The sequence below is a fragment of the Dipteris shenzhenensis genome, chromosome 26 (assembly GCF_047967505.1).
Source record: "Dipteris shenzhenensis isolate YYH24624 ecotype China chromosome 26, Dip_SZ_1.0, whole genome shotgun sequence".
Taxonomy (NCBI): domain Eukaryota; kingdom Viridiplantae; phylum Streptophyta; class Polypodiopsida; order Gleicheniales; family Dipteridaceae; genus Dipteris; species Dipteris shenzhenensis.
In genome coordinates, this window is record NC_141621.1 from 40,166,444 (window position 1) to 40,183,302 (window position 16,859).

A 16,859-nucleotide genomic window follows, 5' to 3' on the forward strand; every position below is an offset into this window, starting at 1 on the left:
CACCCCTCGATGCAATTATCTACCTTCTCATATAAGGTGATTATGTTGCACTCACTTGGAGTAGAAATGCTGGCTCTAGTGGACACCCTTCATTCCCATGGTCGATTCCCCCCATATCTACATGTCACCACCTTAGAAGACATGCTCGCCTCTGGCCTCTTTATGCCTGTGCTGTATGGGTCCCCCTAGATGGCGACGAAGGACTCATGATTTTCACAACAGAGTACTCTCGACTTGTTGGGAGGGCCATAATTTGAGTCCTGGCAATGTGCACGGGGTCTTCGGCCTCTCCATTGTCTCCTCCATTGGCTCCCTAAAAAATTTTAATGCAACAAGCTGGGCTGGTGTCAATACTGAGTTGTACAAATTTCCTCTTACTCTACGAGGCTCATAACCACTCAACAATGGTTGGAAGTAATCTTTGGCCTCTAAGGCTTTCAGTGATCTTTTGGCTCGCTTGATGTAATTTTTTGGTCTCTAAGGCTCTCAACAATAACTGAGTTTTTATTACATTTATGTAATCTCTTTTTGTTCAATTTAAGGCTCTCAGTATGCACTGTTGTTAACTTTTATATTTGAATGGTTATGGTTGTTAGATGTAATCTTTTGGCCTTTAAGGCTCTTAGAAATTGCTGAGTTTTTATAAATGTAAGATCCTCTGTTCAATTTTTACTCAGTATAAGTTAATTTTTATATAACATTTGGATGTAGTTGTACATTGTAATCTCTTTTTCTGCAATTTTCACTCGATGAATTGTAGTTGATTATTTGGATGGCACCACCGGGCCTCCAGTCACCACGGTGGCTTAGAATACTTTTGCCCTCATTTAGGATTGACTGCAATGAGGACTAAAATACCAATAAAGTAGGACTACAATTTCCTTAGTTTAAGACCAAAATAGCACTAAAATAGGTCCAACAACCCACCATTGTGGTTGCATGGAGATACATATAGAAAAATACAATTAAACTTTTAGAAAATGCAATTGATGATATGGCCCTTGAGGGTTCCCCTCTAGGTGCAAGGGCCATATCGACATGCATTATACAATATCCAAGATGCCACTGGATAGATATGGCATGTCGATACGACCCTTGCCCCTAAAGGGGACCCCTCACGGTCCATATTGTCAATTGCATTTTCCTTGGTTGCACAAGGAAATACATTTTCCTTGGTACACAAATACATAACTCCAAGAACTAACACGGTGGCTATCATAGATCTCCTTTTGTTTGCCAGTGTGGTGGTCATCATAGACCTCCTCTTGTAATACGTGAAAATAGGTAGTGGATCTATGACTCCAAGAACCAGAGCAGTGGTCGCTCCAAGACAATCTTGAATTCTGGGCAATGACAGGTTGTTAGGCCAGAGACTGCGTTGAAGCAATGTTTAGAATGATAGATTGCATCTCATTATTATGCCAAAAACTAGCGTGCTAGTCTCTCCAAGACAATCTATGATCTACATGTGTGCGTTGCCTAGTGATAGGTGGCAAAGCTATGTCAAAAGGTTGTGCGATGATAGGTGGTCAGGCCAAAGACTGCACTGCGGCCATGTTCAGAATGATAGATTCCACTCATTATTATGCCAAGAACCAGCGCAGTGGTCTCCCCAAGACAACCTTTAATTTTAATAATCTACATGGATGCGCTACCCAATGATATGTAGTAAAGCTATGGCAAAAGGTTGTGCGATGATAGGTGGTCAGGCCAGAGATTGCGCTGCACAAAGTAGTGCAAAGATCGATGTCAGGAGAATTTTCGATGAGAGTGTGGGTCCCCGCAAAATTAGAGTGTAGGTCCCCGCAAAATTCAAAATCTCACTAAGGAGCACGTTGTGTTGCGGCCCCAAAATGGCCTCAAAAAAAGTTTTGCGGTTGGCTACACCCAAGCACACACTGACCCTCCTAGAGCCCTTCTACTTGTATGAGCATAGATGCCTTTGCAAGATTTAGAGAAATAAAGCAAAGTGTGCTTCTTGAATCAACTTCCTTTCACTCTAATAACTGATGCATGTGCATGAGAAGTAGAAGAAATCATGCATTTTATTATTGGTTTGGGTAACTTACTTTGTTCCCCCACTTCCTTGATCGTAGGATCAATTTTTCTCAATTTGGCTTTCATCTTTTTGAAAATTTCAGCTTAACTCACAATGTCCAAGAAATCCTTGAGCCTTGATCCCCCCCAATTCCCTTCATTATGTATAAGAAATAAGGGTAGTACTTTTAAGCGAGATAGTAAAAGAGAGGTTATCACACACCACAAGGTGAATACAAGAGATTGTAAGGCCAATATTAGGAAAAAACTTCAAAGTGAATGTAGGTAAATTGGAAGCCTTACATCCAAGTAGTGTCTCTTTTGAGAAATTGGATTCCAAGCTGATGAGGCTTAAAATTATCAATTCCCCTCGGTTTTAATTGTTGCAAATTTTGGGTGGGGGAAGCCACTATGTGGAAGAGCTGCACATTTAAATTAAGATGGAGTCTGGAGATGATTTGTTGCTTCAAATTCCAAAAGAAATTGGAACTTTGGATCTTGCCAAGTGTTGTTTTAGAAAACCTTAAGCAAGATATAGAGTTCCTCATGCTACAAGCTCTATTATGACAATAAAAGTAAGAATGTTTGCCTATCATTGCAAGAAGTTGTTTTAGCTAAGGTTGGGAAAGATATTGGTTTCCTAATGTTGTAATCCATATTATAACAATAAAGTTCAATGTAAGTCATTGATATAACAATTCTAATCACCAACGCACAAGTAAAGACAAAATTGCATTAATGAATTTTGTAGCAAAGTCTTTTTATAGTCTTTTTGACATTATGACTTTTGGATGGATTTCTTTGGGATAGCTCATAGTTAAGTAGGAGGAGAGATAAGGTGACATAAATTTTGATAAACTTTTTCCTATTCTTAAATTGGAGTTAGTCATATTGAAGTTTACTCACAAAACATGCATCTTTTAGATTCTTTATGTAGGATAATGAGAATTTGTAATGAGTTGCATAAATTATATTGGTAGGCAAAGATCATGGATCCTATGATCAATGTTAGGATATGACAAGTTGAACTTTGGAATCGTATTGAGCATTAAAATTTTGAGCTTGCGCATATCATAGGGATCAAAATATTTTTCTATCTTGAGATTGATGAGCTATATAAAAGGACAAATAACCTTCATTTTGTACATCCCCTCCCCCCCAAAAGACACACACACACGCGCGCGCGCGCATTTGTGTTGCATCATTGCATAGGTGTTAGACATGGTAGGATAGAACATAGAGATAGCTTCTATAGATGTGTGTATAACATACATAGATCACATATATAGTTGAGACCTAGGGTTAGGGTAGTGTAGCTATATAGCGAAACCATCAGAGTCAGACAAAGGTCTCTAATGGGGATCAAAAACCCTTGGGGAGCAACAAGGGAAAAATCGACAAGCACATGTGCAACTATTGCAATATTAGAATTTATCAAAATTTACAATGGTAAGTCATAAGACCCTTTTGTTTATCTGAAGTAGAAGGGTAGGTCATAAGACCCTTCTCTCAAGAGCAATGGCCATACAATCATCTAATGGTCATATAGTCCAGGTGATTCACCAATGTTGATAAAATATACAATTTTTGATCTACCAAAAATAAAAGATGGCCTCCTTAAAAAATGATGTGAGTTATTCACAATACACAATACAATGTCCTTGGAGATGGTTTGCAATCCCACTCTTTTGACAACAAATACATGCATAAAATAACTTTGTACAAATATGCTACACAAAAAATATGTGCCAAATACAAATTACATGGAGACATGGAACAACTTGCTCTACATCATGGACTTGACAAATATCATGGCTGAGACAAAGTTGATTCGGTGTATTGTCTGTTGTGTAGATGACATTTTTCTGACCTTCTAGTGGTTTCATCTCTGTAAACCATTCCTGATGATTTGTCATGTGAGATGATGCACCGCTGTCGATATACCAAGGATCCTGTTCCACTTGGTCGACTTGATAGCTGAAATCCTCTTTGGGATTGTAATCACTGTCTAGGTACATTATATCAGTTCGCTGCATTAAATTTAGGCATCTATGAAATAAAAATTTGTGGTTCTTTTCATCATGAATATAATATAATCCATGGGGGTACCTACCACTATTGAACTTAGACTTGTTGGTTTCCTTTAGAATAATTTTTTTAGTATATAAACATAGACATATACATATACATATACATATACATATACATGTACATGTACATATAAATAAATAAATAAATAAACAGGTGAGTACAAGTACTCGTGAGCACTGTCCTTAGAGGGACGAGTTGATTTGGGAAAAGAGAGAGAGAGAGAGAGAGAGAGAGAGAGAGGAGTTGATTTGGGAAGGGAGGAGGAAAGAGGGAGGGAGGGAAGGAGAGAAAGAGAGAGAGAGGTGTCACTCAAAATAGAAAGTGTAAGAGGTGGCCTAAAATAATTGGAGGGACACTTTTTAAGAAAAGTGTAAGGAGAGCACTGCTTTGCAGGGCAGTGCTAATAAATTAATACATACATACATACATACATGCATGCATGCATGCATGCATACATACATACATACATACACACACACACACACATACATACACACATACATACATACATACATACATACATGTACAAGGTCCTATCCTTGAAGTAAAATGTGTTTCTATTATAGATCAAGTCTATACATTTTGGTTTTCAAGAAAGAAAATTGTATCTTCCACCTAGTTGGATGTTTTTCCTTTGGCATATCTTGCACTTTCTTTAGCATGAATGAGATAAATCATGGTACTCACATTTTTAGTTTTCTAGTAGTATGCACAAGATTTTCAATAAAGGAAATTGTATTTTTCCACTTGAATTTCTATTACTTCAACAACACTTGATCTCTTTTTAGCATATACTAGATGGAATAGGCACCTATATGTAAGAATTCTTTTGCTAGGCTCTCTCACACACACAATTAACATGGGCTTCTTATTAAATTGTTACTTTTCTAGCTCTAATGAATTGCACACACACCAACATGGGTTTCTTATTTGTTACTTTTCTATCTCTAATGAAGATAGATGCCCTATTTGCTATGGTTTATGCTAATTAAAGGTGGTCTCTCCATCCTTTTTGTCCATTAGATTAGCTCTATTATTATTGATCCTCCAAGTTGATATTGTTTGCATATGAACGTATAAGGCCCATATTAACATGTCTTTGGAAATATGAATTTGACATCTTGTCAGCATTAGCTCTATAATTAATGATTCTCCAAGATAATATTGTTCACCTATGAAGAGAATGAGGCATATACTACCCCCCCCTCCCCCCCTCCCCCCCTTCTTCCCATCTCTCCCTTCATCCCTCTCACACCCAAAAAAAAGAAAAGTGCAACCAACTACCTCCTATTGTAAATGTTCTTTGGAAAAATAGAAACACCACTTGTGAATTGCTTCATGCATGCAAGATAACCTTAATGAGCCATCTTTTAGATGAATAAATTTCACCTTTTATACAAGATTATGTCATATATATCTTTAATCATGAAAGAGATGATTATATTTTAGTTTAAGACATAAGCTGAGGTCTTGCAACGTGAGGGAAGAAGGGATGGACTCCTACAAAGTGATGGATGAGAAGAAGGCAAAGGAAAATAATTAAAGTGCTTGGAAATGGGAAACACAAAACGCTATGCATGGGTACTAGCCTTTAAGGGGCCATCTTTGATTTTTACAACGTTGTTTCTGTTAACATCTATGCACTTCTATACAGTTAGGAATGGTGGGCAGAGGCCTCTCTCTTTTGTTTTTATGATGCAGATGTGGAAGTAACCAGAGGTTGAAAGTTTTGGGCATTTCAAAGGGCCATGTGCACACCAAATGCCATGATATCATCATCTAAAAGATACCAATTTATGTACTAGGCAACAATGTTGTTTACTTTCTCTCTTAGGTTTGGATTTGCAACAACTTTGGCCTTTACATGGCAGTTGCACTTTCATTGCCCCTTGGAAGCAACTTGCAATTTCTTCATTTTTTAAAAACCTCATTTTTTATGGTGACACATGTAGAGAGAATTTGTCTAGTTCTAGAGAGAGAACAACGTCATTTACATAATATAGTTTTTTGCTCAAAACCTGCAAAGTTTGAATAAAGACCTTTAAAAATTTCAACTTGAAGGCTTGTGTATTTGTGAAAAAAATGGTTTGAGTGAACACTACTTAACATGCAAGTGATTAGTCCCACTACTACACACGGATCCTATTGCGACGTTTAAGTATCGATGTTTAGCACGCGCAGGGTGCTAATCATCGGTATTGGAAGTGTGCCTCATCAAGGGTCGCTATATGGCGACTTTAGGCTCGTGAAAGATCGATAGCCTCTTCATACCATGAGAAGGTTCCTCTCCATTTGCCCTCCAAGCCTGATGTAGGTTCCTTTTTTGTGAGATTTCGTCTTGTGAGTGTTGAAGCATGTTTCTCCTTGTATTGCTAATTCTATGTGCTAGTTTTCATGCTTGATTTTCAAGGGTTAAAGACAAAAAACGAGATTTTGTGAAAGAAAGAAGACTCACCTCTTCTAGTCTTTTTTGTATATCTCTTCCTCCTCTTTCTCCTTGTCTCCTCAATCTAATCCCTTTAAGAAGTTGCTTCTTTAAACTCCTCCTTCCTCTAACTAGTTATTTGAAAAATAGTATGTTTCCTCTCTTGTGTAGGACCAGTCCACAAAACACCGAGCGGGACTATTCCAGGTAAGAAAGTGCTTCCTCTTTTTTCCTTTTGTTATTTTTGTTATTTGCATTGGCCTGCAACTAGCGCCTTGAGCGCTAGCTGCAGTGATGGGCGTAGGAACCTCTCTTCCCCTATTCCCTCTTCTTTCCCTTTTTTCTCCTCTTCCTTCTCTTCTTTTTCCCTTTTCTTTTTTCCCTCTTTCAATCTCTTTTCCCCTCTTCTTTTTCCCCCTCTTTCAATCTCTTTTTCCCTCCTTTCCTTCTCTTCTTTTTTCCCTCTTTCAATCTCTTTTCCCCTCTTTTAATCTCTTTTTCCCTCCTTTTTTTCTCTTGTTTTTTCCCTCTTTCAATCTCTTTTCCCCTCTTCCTTCTCTTATGTTTATGCTCTTTTCCCCTCTTTTAATCTCTTTTCCTCTTTTCCTCTCTCTTTCCCCTCTTTCATTCTCTTTTTCTCTCTTTTTCTTTTATGCTTAAGCTTTCTCTCCTTTTCCTTTATGCTTATATTCTCATGCATAAGCATAAGCATAAGCATATGCTTTGTTTCCTTTCCCTCTTCTTCCTCTTATGCATAAGCATAAGCATATGTCTCCTCTTATGTTCATGCATAAGCATAAGCATGAGCATATGTCTCCTTCTCTTATGCTTATGCTTATGCATGAGCATATGTCTCCTTCTCCTTCTCCTTCTCCTTCTCCTTCTCCTCTTTTCCTCCTTTCATCTCTCTTTCCCCCCCTCTTTCCCCTCTTTCAATCTCTTTTCATAAGCATATGTATTTGCCTATGCATAAGCATAAGCATATGTCTCTTTCTCTTATGCTCATGCATAAGCATAAGTATAAGCATGAGCATATGTCTTCTTCTCTTATGCTTATGCTTATGCATGAGCATATGTCTCCTTCTCCTTCTCCTTCTCCTCTTTTCCTACTTTCCTCTCTCTTTCCTCCCTCTTTCCCATCTTTCAATCTCTTTTCATAAGCATATGTATTTGCCTATGCATAAGCATAAGCATATGTCTCCTTCTCTTATGCTCATGCATAATCATAAGCATAAGCATATGTTGTGAAGAGAGTGGGAGAGAAGGAAGGAGTCTCACTTGCGGCTTTCTCACATACACAATGGGGGCATACACACAAAGGTGGAGGCTGAAAACAGTTTTCCTCTTCTTAGTTGTGAAAGCCAAAAGAACTCTAGTACAAAGAAATAGAAGAACCCTATATGTGGGTCTAAACCAAACTCAGCTAACTAAGGTGGCATACTAACTGAGCCACGAACTAGAGTACATAAGGATAGCTGTCATATAGCTATTATTCATGGGTGGTGTACCAACTGCATCTGTAGCTAACAAGTCGGTGACATAAATGCACAACGGTCACCTTGGCATGTCACAAGTGGAGCTCGATATCTCAACACTCCCTCTCGAGCTCAATCCCAATTCCTGCACAGCAAGTAGGTCTCTGAACTTGCGCAGCTTCTCTACGCCCAATGCCTTCGTGAATATGTCAGCTACCTGATCCTCTGTGCTAACATAAACTAGATCAATAAGACCTAGTAAAACCTTCTCCCGCACATAGCGATAATGTACCTCAATGTGCTTTGTTCTAGCATGATAGATTGGGTTATTTGCCAAGTGTATACTGCTCATGTCGTCACAATAAATGACAACTGGTCCATCTATAGACTGATGCATATCATAGAGTAGCTTATGCAACCAAGCTACCTCACATGCAGCCATTGCTGCACCACTGTACTTAGCCTCTGTGCTCGACAAGGCAACTGTAGGTTGTTTCTTGTTGCTCCAAGTGACGGCAACACTCTGAAAAGAGAAATATCCACTGGTAGATCGTCTATCAGAAACACTACCAGCCCAATCAGCATCAGTGTATCCATGCAACTGTATTTGAACCCCAGCCTCATAAAATAGTCCATACTGCAATGTGGACTTTACATAGCTGAGTATGCATCTAGCCGCATCCAAATGCAGTTTCCTTGGAGCCTGCATAAACTGAATTACCAATCCAACAACATCGCTCAGATCTAGCCTAGTAATAGTCATATAAATCAAACTTCCTACTATGCGCCTGTACATAGTAGGGTCTTCCAGAAGCTCACCTGCATCTGCGCTCAGCTTCACATTCTGCTCCAAAGGAACTGAAATAGGCTTACAACCTGTCATCCCATATTTGGACAGCATGTCCAATCCATACTACCTCTGCAAGAGCCATATCCCACTCAGTGATCTAATCACCTCAATGCCCAAGAAATAACGTAGCTCTCCCAAATCCTTCATCTGAAACTTCTGCTTCAATAGCATTTTCACATGAAGGATATCTTCATCACTATCACCTGTGATGATCAGATCATCAACATAAATGACAAGCAGCATAATACCTTTCTCTATTTTTTTCACATAAAGTGAGAAATCTGCCTTGGAAATCTGAAAGCCAATAGTGACAAGATACTGTCCTATCTTGTCAGACCATGCTCTAGGTGCTTGCTTCAAGCCATACAAGGCTTTCTTCAATCTGCAAACAAACTTAGGATGAACAGCATGAACATAACCTGGTGGCTGCTCCATAAAGACCTCTTCTTGCAAATCACCATGCAAGAAGGCATTCTTTACATCCATCTGATGTAAAGACCATCCCTTTGATGCAGCCATAGCAATGACTGCTCTTACGGTTGAGATCCTTGCAACCGGACTAAATGTTTCTTCATAATCAATGCCATATGTCTGTGCATACCCCTTGACAACTAATCTTGCCTTGTGTCTGTTCACAGAACCATCTGCATTGTGCTTCACCTTGTAAACCCACTTACAGCCAATTGCATTCTTGTCTTTAGGCAAAGGCACCAATTCCCATGTAGCATTTGCTTCCAAGGCATCCATTTCTTCATCCATGGCTTTCTCCCATTTTTCTTTTCCCATGGCTTACTCAAAAGAAGTGGGTTTTGGTTCCCGTATCACTTTGACCATATAGCATAGTGAATGGCTGTAAATCCATCATATTTTAGCCTATCCACAGGATACCTAGCTCTGGTAGACTTGTGCAAAGTAGGCTCACTTCCAGGTGCTCTCAAAACATCCCTGGTCTTCCTTACTCCAGGTGTAACAATAGAAGGAATACCCAACTCATCATCAATGCTCTGTTCTGAGCCACTAGATTCACCATCCACATAAGAGTGACCTGCATTCACATCAAACATGGGCTGATCTACCTTCTCTTTTCCTTTTCATGATACATGAATACCAATATCTGCATTGCTTTGAGGAGATTCTCCTGATCTCAATCTGCTTGTCCATGGCGAAGTATGTGAACCACTGCTGGAGGACACTGCAGGACCACTAATATTTTGTGATTGTTGCTGTGAATTCTGTGCATCATTACCATTTTGTGCATCTATATCATCAATCACATTTACTGGTTTATACCAGCTGCTCATCTCATCCAAAACAACAGCTCTGCTCACTGTAAACTTACGAGTAGAAGGGTTATATAGCATCTATACCCTTTTTGCTGTAGAGAATAACCAATAAAGATGCACTTCTCAGCTTTTGGATCCAACTTGGACCTGAACTTATCTGGCACATGAACATAGGCAATGCAACAAAAAGTATCTGGTTTCCTACTAGTATACATCTCCTTTGGCGTCATGCCATGTATTACTACAGTGGGAGTCCTGTTCATAATGTAAACTGCTGTGGCAATTGCTTCAGCCCAATAATAATCTGGTAGGTCTTTTTCATTTAGCATGGCACCTTCATTTTGTAGACCCATTTACATGGCAATGCTTTCATTCCATGTGGCAAAGAAACCAAGTCCCAAGTCTTATTCTTCATAAGTAAACTCATCTCTGATTGCATAGCATACTCCCACTTGCATTGATCCTCACGCATCATAGCCTCTCTGTAGCAAGAAGGCTCCCCGCAATCAGTAAGCATCACATAGTCTACCCCTGGAACAAACTTATCAGGCGGTCTAGACACTCTAGAAGATCTTCTCAAGGGCATTTCAGCTTGCTGTCCCATTTGCATATCAGCCACATTTGGCTCATCATTTCCACCAATAGATGATCCATCATCTACCCTTGATTGTATACCTGTGGGAGTACTTGGTGGTACCATTTCTTGCACATTTAGTGCATGGACAGCTTGCTATCTATCAACATATGCAGATGGATTCACATCCTGAAAAGTGATTCTCCTCATTTCCACATCCCTCATGGGTGCCTTATGCATCTTCTTCTCATTGAAGACCACATCATGGCTGCGTATGATCTTCTTTGCTTTTGGATCCTAGAGACGATAGCCCATCTCTCCACTTTCACCATAACCCAGAAAGATGCATTTCCTAGACTTAGGATCTAGCTTCTTTCGAAGCTCTTTTGGCACATGTGCATATGCCTCACACCCAAATATACGCAAATAAGAGTAAGAGGGCTTCTTGCCACTCCATGCCTCTTCAGGAATACCACCATCCAAACTCTTACTAGGTGATCTATTGATCACATGCACTGCAGTCTTCATTGCCTCAGCCCAAAAACCACCAGAAAGACTTGCACTGGAAAGCATGCATTGCAACCTTTCTTGAATGGTAGGGTTCATCTTTTCTGCAACTGGATTTTGCTTTGGAGTACGAGGGGATGTGAGCTCCCTCTTAATCCCACGTGTATCACAGAAATGCTGAAAGTCATGAGAGAGATACTCTCCACCATTGTCAGTTCGTAGGCATTTAAGCGTTCTACCTGACTGATTCTCAACAAGGCCAGCCATTTCTGAAATACCTGGAACACATCACTCTTCCGAGCTATAGCATAAGCCCACACTTTCCTAGTTGCATCATTAATGAATGTCACATAGTATTCAGCCCTGCCTAATGACCATGTAGGCGTGGGACCACATACGTTTGAATGCACCAAATCAAGCTTTTCAAACTCTTTCTTTCCCCTTCTTTTATGGGCTGATTTAGTCTGCTTCCCATAGAGACAGTGCTCACAAAATTCAAAATCAGAGAAACTCAAATGCGGCACATAACCCAAATGGCATAAGAGTTTCATTCCATTCTGGCTCATGTGCCCCAACCTGCGATGCCACATAGAAGTGCTTGGCTGCGTGGTTATTGCAACAACATGATCAAATACCCCTGATACATGTAAGGGATACAAAGTCCCACACTTGGCACCCCTGGCCAAAAGCATAGAGCCCTTTTGAATTTTCCAACTCTGAAAGCCAAAAGTGATGTGAAAACTAGCATCATCTAGCTGACCCACTGAAATAAGACTCTTGGTCAGCTTAGGTACATGTCTCACATGTTTCAAAACAAATGCAGACCCATTTGCAAAAGAAAACTTTATGTCACCTACTCCCACTATGTCACATGCATAGTCATTTCCAAGATGCACACAACCTGTCTTTCCACTGTCATAAGTGGAGAACCATTCCCTATGGGGAGTAACATGGAATGAAGCACCAGAATCCAAAATCCAATCCTGGGAATATGCATCATCTGAAGTGGTAAGCAACTCTGCAGATAAACTAGACATGACGAGAACGTCATTGTCACTGTCATGTGTGACTGTATTGATCTCCTCGATCTTCACTTTTCCTTTGTCCTCCCTTGGACTCTCTTCCTTTTGATTTGCACCCCAATTTGCATTCTTTTTCTTATCCTTTTGCTCTCTTTTTAGCTTGTAGCAATACTTTTTCATATGGCCCTTCTTGCCACAGTGGTAACACTCAATGTTCCGTGCCCTGGATTTGCTACCAGACTTCCCTCTTTCTTGGGACTTCCCCCTGAACTGTGATCTGCCCCTTTGCACATTTAAGGCTGCATCCTGCTTGTTGCTGTCCATAGAATTCCGTCTAATCTCCTCGGCCAACAAGCTACCCACAACATCATCAAATTTCAGTACTCCACCAGGTGCAGAGTTACTGACAGCTGTACGGAAGGTATCCCATGAGGATCGCAATGAACATAAGAGAAATATTGCCTTAGTCTCCACATCAGAATTCATCTTCTGAGCCTGAAGCTGGCTGAAAATAATATTGAATTCATTCAAGTGAGAAACAATGGAGACCCCTTCTTTCATCTGTAGCTCAAACAACCTCTTCATGAGGTAAACTTTATTAGAGGCAGTTTCCTTCTCATAAGTGGCACACAGTTTCTTCCACAAATCTTCCGTAGTCTGCTCATTTACTACTGTGAAATAAACTGACTCTACAAGATGAAGTCTAATAGTAGACTTTGCTAATGCATCCAACTCATTCCAATCATCCTCAGACATATTTGCAGGCTTAGCTTCAATCCCTGCCAAGGGTTTAATTTGCTTCTTTTGAATAAGCACATCCCTTATTTGTTCTTTCCACAAAGAAAAGTTTGTCCCATCAAACTTTCTAATGCTGAAAAACTCCTTTTCATACATGGAAGAGGATGCCATGATGCAAATGAAACAAAATCCCAAATGCTAGTGCCTGCAAGAGAGAATCACACCAAATACCAGGTGCACTCAAATGTGTAGGCCACAATAGAGTGAAATATCACCAAAACTCAAAGCTCAAAGCATCAAAAGATGCATCTGACTCATGTGCATATACTATTGATCCATATAAGCAAATCTGGCCCAAAAGAAAATGCCAATAAGTGCCAAATGACTCAAGCATAAACATCGTCCACTGGCATATGCATCAATAATATCTCATCCAAGAGAGCATAGCACTATCAGTGCATCACCTGCAATGTGTCAAAGCTGTCCCTCGGCATAAAATAGCATCCATGTGTAAAGCGTCCATAAAAATAGCATCCCACAAGGCAATTTGGGCCTATCAGCGCATCCAATAAGGACCGCAATGCATCCAGATGGCCTATAAATCATCCACTACAACCCAATGCATACCACGAATGAGCGCACACTGCTCAAACTGCAACCAGAGTGATCTGTATAAGGTATGCTTAAGAAATCATAGTCCCACAGTAATGACCGCTACTGAAAATAGAACCTGAGATGCCTCAAAACATGGGCGCCATTGCATAATTGGACTCAGCAAGAAAATTTGCAAATATCTCTCTTCTGCCGGAACTCCAAAATCCCAACCGATGAGTGAGAAATGGGAGTCAACACTTATCCACTGCCATGTGGCATAAATCTAAGGTTTCAAAACCTTAGAATGAAAAATGCATAACAGAGAGACGAAATCGAATACACAGAGATCTATAACTCTGAAAATCCTCCATCGAATCGCGCAAGAACTGTCAGGTAGGGGTTTTTGGGCGTTCTTGGAACGCAATGGGACAGATGATTTTGGAAACCGTGGTCTCAATCACTGGGTCCAACACACGGACTGAAAAACGTTTTTGGAAATAGAGCTGTTTGTAAACTCCACCAGAGTGCGAATGATGAGCAACATAGAAGTTTTAGGACCTCGTGAGTCCACTGGAACTGACAGATCTGCAAATGGTTGCTCCAAACTTGAGTTTTAACACCCGGGCAAAAAACGCAGAAACTGACACAGTGAGTCAGAAATCCAATGAAATGATCCCAGATTCAAGAATGAAGGTGTTTCCAAGCTCCTGAAGTGAAGTGGACACCAAAAGCAAGCAATAGTTGCCTCTACAACTCAATACGGAGTCTCTGTCATTGAACGGAACAGGGAAAAGCTCAAAAAACGACTTTTTCTTTGAAACCACTTAACAGGCTCTCAAAACCACTTCGCAAAGCCAAAGGGACTTTTCCAAAGGTTTCTCCAAGGTCTCTGCACACTCGGATGCAAGTAAAGTCACCCACAAAGCTTCCCACAGAGCTTCTCCTTCCTCCCACAGAGCTACTGAGCTTCAAGCATTCACACACGCTCAGCTAGATCACCCGGGCTCTGATACCAGTTGAGAGTGCTCTCAACGGAAGCAAGAACGGAAGAAGGAGAGAGAGAGACAGAGAGCCACACAAGTTTGGTGGGTGTAGAACCACCTAATCTTCTTTTTCATTCATTTATATATGTGTTTGAGTATTGTACATAACCGGGGTAAAGGCACAGTGACCTTTAACCCCCACAAATTTTTCACGGATGGCAATGGATGTCCGGAACTGTGCATAATCCTTTCCTAGACCATTCAAGGTCACAGAAACTAGATCATCATCTTCCACTGTGGAAGGAAGTGCATCTACAATTTTCTTCACCTTCATGTGGTAGTCATTGATGCTCATATTTTCTCTCTGCACATTGTGCAACTCCTGCTTGAGCTGCATTTTCCTGGCTTGCGTATTTGTGCTGTACATTTTTGCCAAAGTATCCCATGCCCCCTTTGGCGTACTTGCATCCTGAATATGCATAATCATAGAATCCGAAATACTGATAGACAGCTAGTACATAACTTTTCTGGCTCTCTCATGCCATCCTTTAAATGCCTGCATTTCTTGTTGATTGGGAACATTAGGAAGAACTGGTTCTTCTTCATTTCCTGCAATGAACTCCCAATAGCCTTTTCCCATAAGGAAATTCGTCATTCTAAACTTCCATGCTTGGAAGTTGTTCTTGTCAAGCTTTTCAGTGACAATCTGTGAAAGAGAATCAGACGCCATTACAGAACACTGCAAAATATTCTGTCGCTGCAAAAAACACAACTTCTGCCTCACATGGGCAAATCTGCAAAACTGACGAAAGTGGTATTTGACCACATAGTCACTTCCTAGTGACGATTTTGCATCAACAGGCAATAAGGATGATTCTGTAACTCCAAATATCTCTGCGTATAGGCATACGATGCAATTTTTGAGGCAACTTTTCACTGACCTGCAGAGCAATGGTCGCACAGCAAAAACAGGGCCTTTTTCTCAATGCCTGCGAAAATCTTCCACCACCAAAACGGGCCCCGAAATGGCCTTGAATCAGAAAACTAAAGTCATCCAGGGCGTTGCCCTATCCCACAGCATATATTGCCCTCTCGCCACACCGCGAAGGGCGTCTCAATCTGAGACAATGTACTTTTGCACTTTTCGACTGTGCTACCTACAGAGATTTGCTCCCAAACTCGAAAAAGGAAAGCAACACTGGTCCTCTTACCAGGAAATCGCGAACTTGGTTTGCTTTCTTAAGCTTCTTACCACGAACTAGGCTCTGATACCATGTGAAGATAGTGGGAGAGAAGGAAGGAGTCTCACTTGCGGCTTTCTCACATACACAATGGGGGAATACACACAAAGGTGGAGGTTGAAAACAGTTTTCCTCTTCTTAGTTGTGAAAGCCAAAAGAACTCTAGTACAAAGAAATAGAAGAACCCTATATGTGGGTCTCAACCAAACTCAGCTAACTAAGGTGGCATACTAACTGAGCCACGAACTAGAGTACATAAGGATAGCTGTCATACAGCTATTATTCATGGGCGATGTACCAACCGCATCTGCAGCTAACAAGTCGATGACATAAATGCACAACGGTCACCCTGGCATGTCACGAGTGGAGCTCGATATCTCAACATATGTCTCCTTCTCTTATGCTTATGCATAAGCATAAGCATAAGCATGAGCATATGTCTCCTTCTCTTATGCTTATGCTTATGCATGAGCATATGTCTCCTTCTCCTCTTTTCCTTCTTTCCTCTCTCTTTCCCCCCCTCTTTCCCCTCTTTCAATCTCTTTTCATAAGCATATGTACTTGCCTATGCATAAGCATAAGCATATGTCTCCTTCTCTTATGCTCATGCATAAGCATAAGCATAAGCATAAGCATGAGCATATGTCTCCTTCTCCTTCTCCTTTCCTTCTTTCAATCTATTTTTCCCCTCTTCCTCCTTTCCTTCTCTCATGAGCATGTCTCATTTTCCTCTTTTCCTCTCTCTTTTTCCCCTCTTCCCCCTCTTTCGATCTCTTTTCACAAGCATATGTATTTGCGTATGCTTAAGCTTTCTCTCTTTTTCTTTTATGCTCATATGCTCATGCATAAGCATAAGCATAAGCATGAGCATAAGCATAAGCTTTCTCCCGCTCTTCCCCCTGTTTCGATCTCTTTTCATAAGCATATGCCTACCCTTCTCCTTTTTTCCTCTCTTCTTTCTCTTCTCCTTCTCATTCTCTCTTCTTTCTCTTCTTTTTTCCTCCTCCTCTCTTCTCTCTTCCTCTCTTTTTGTCTTCTT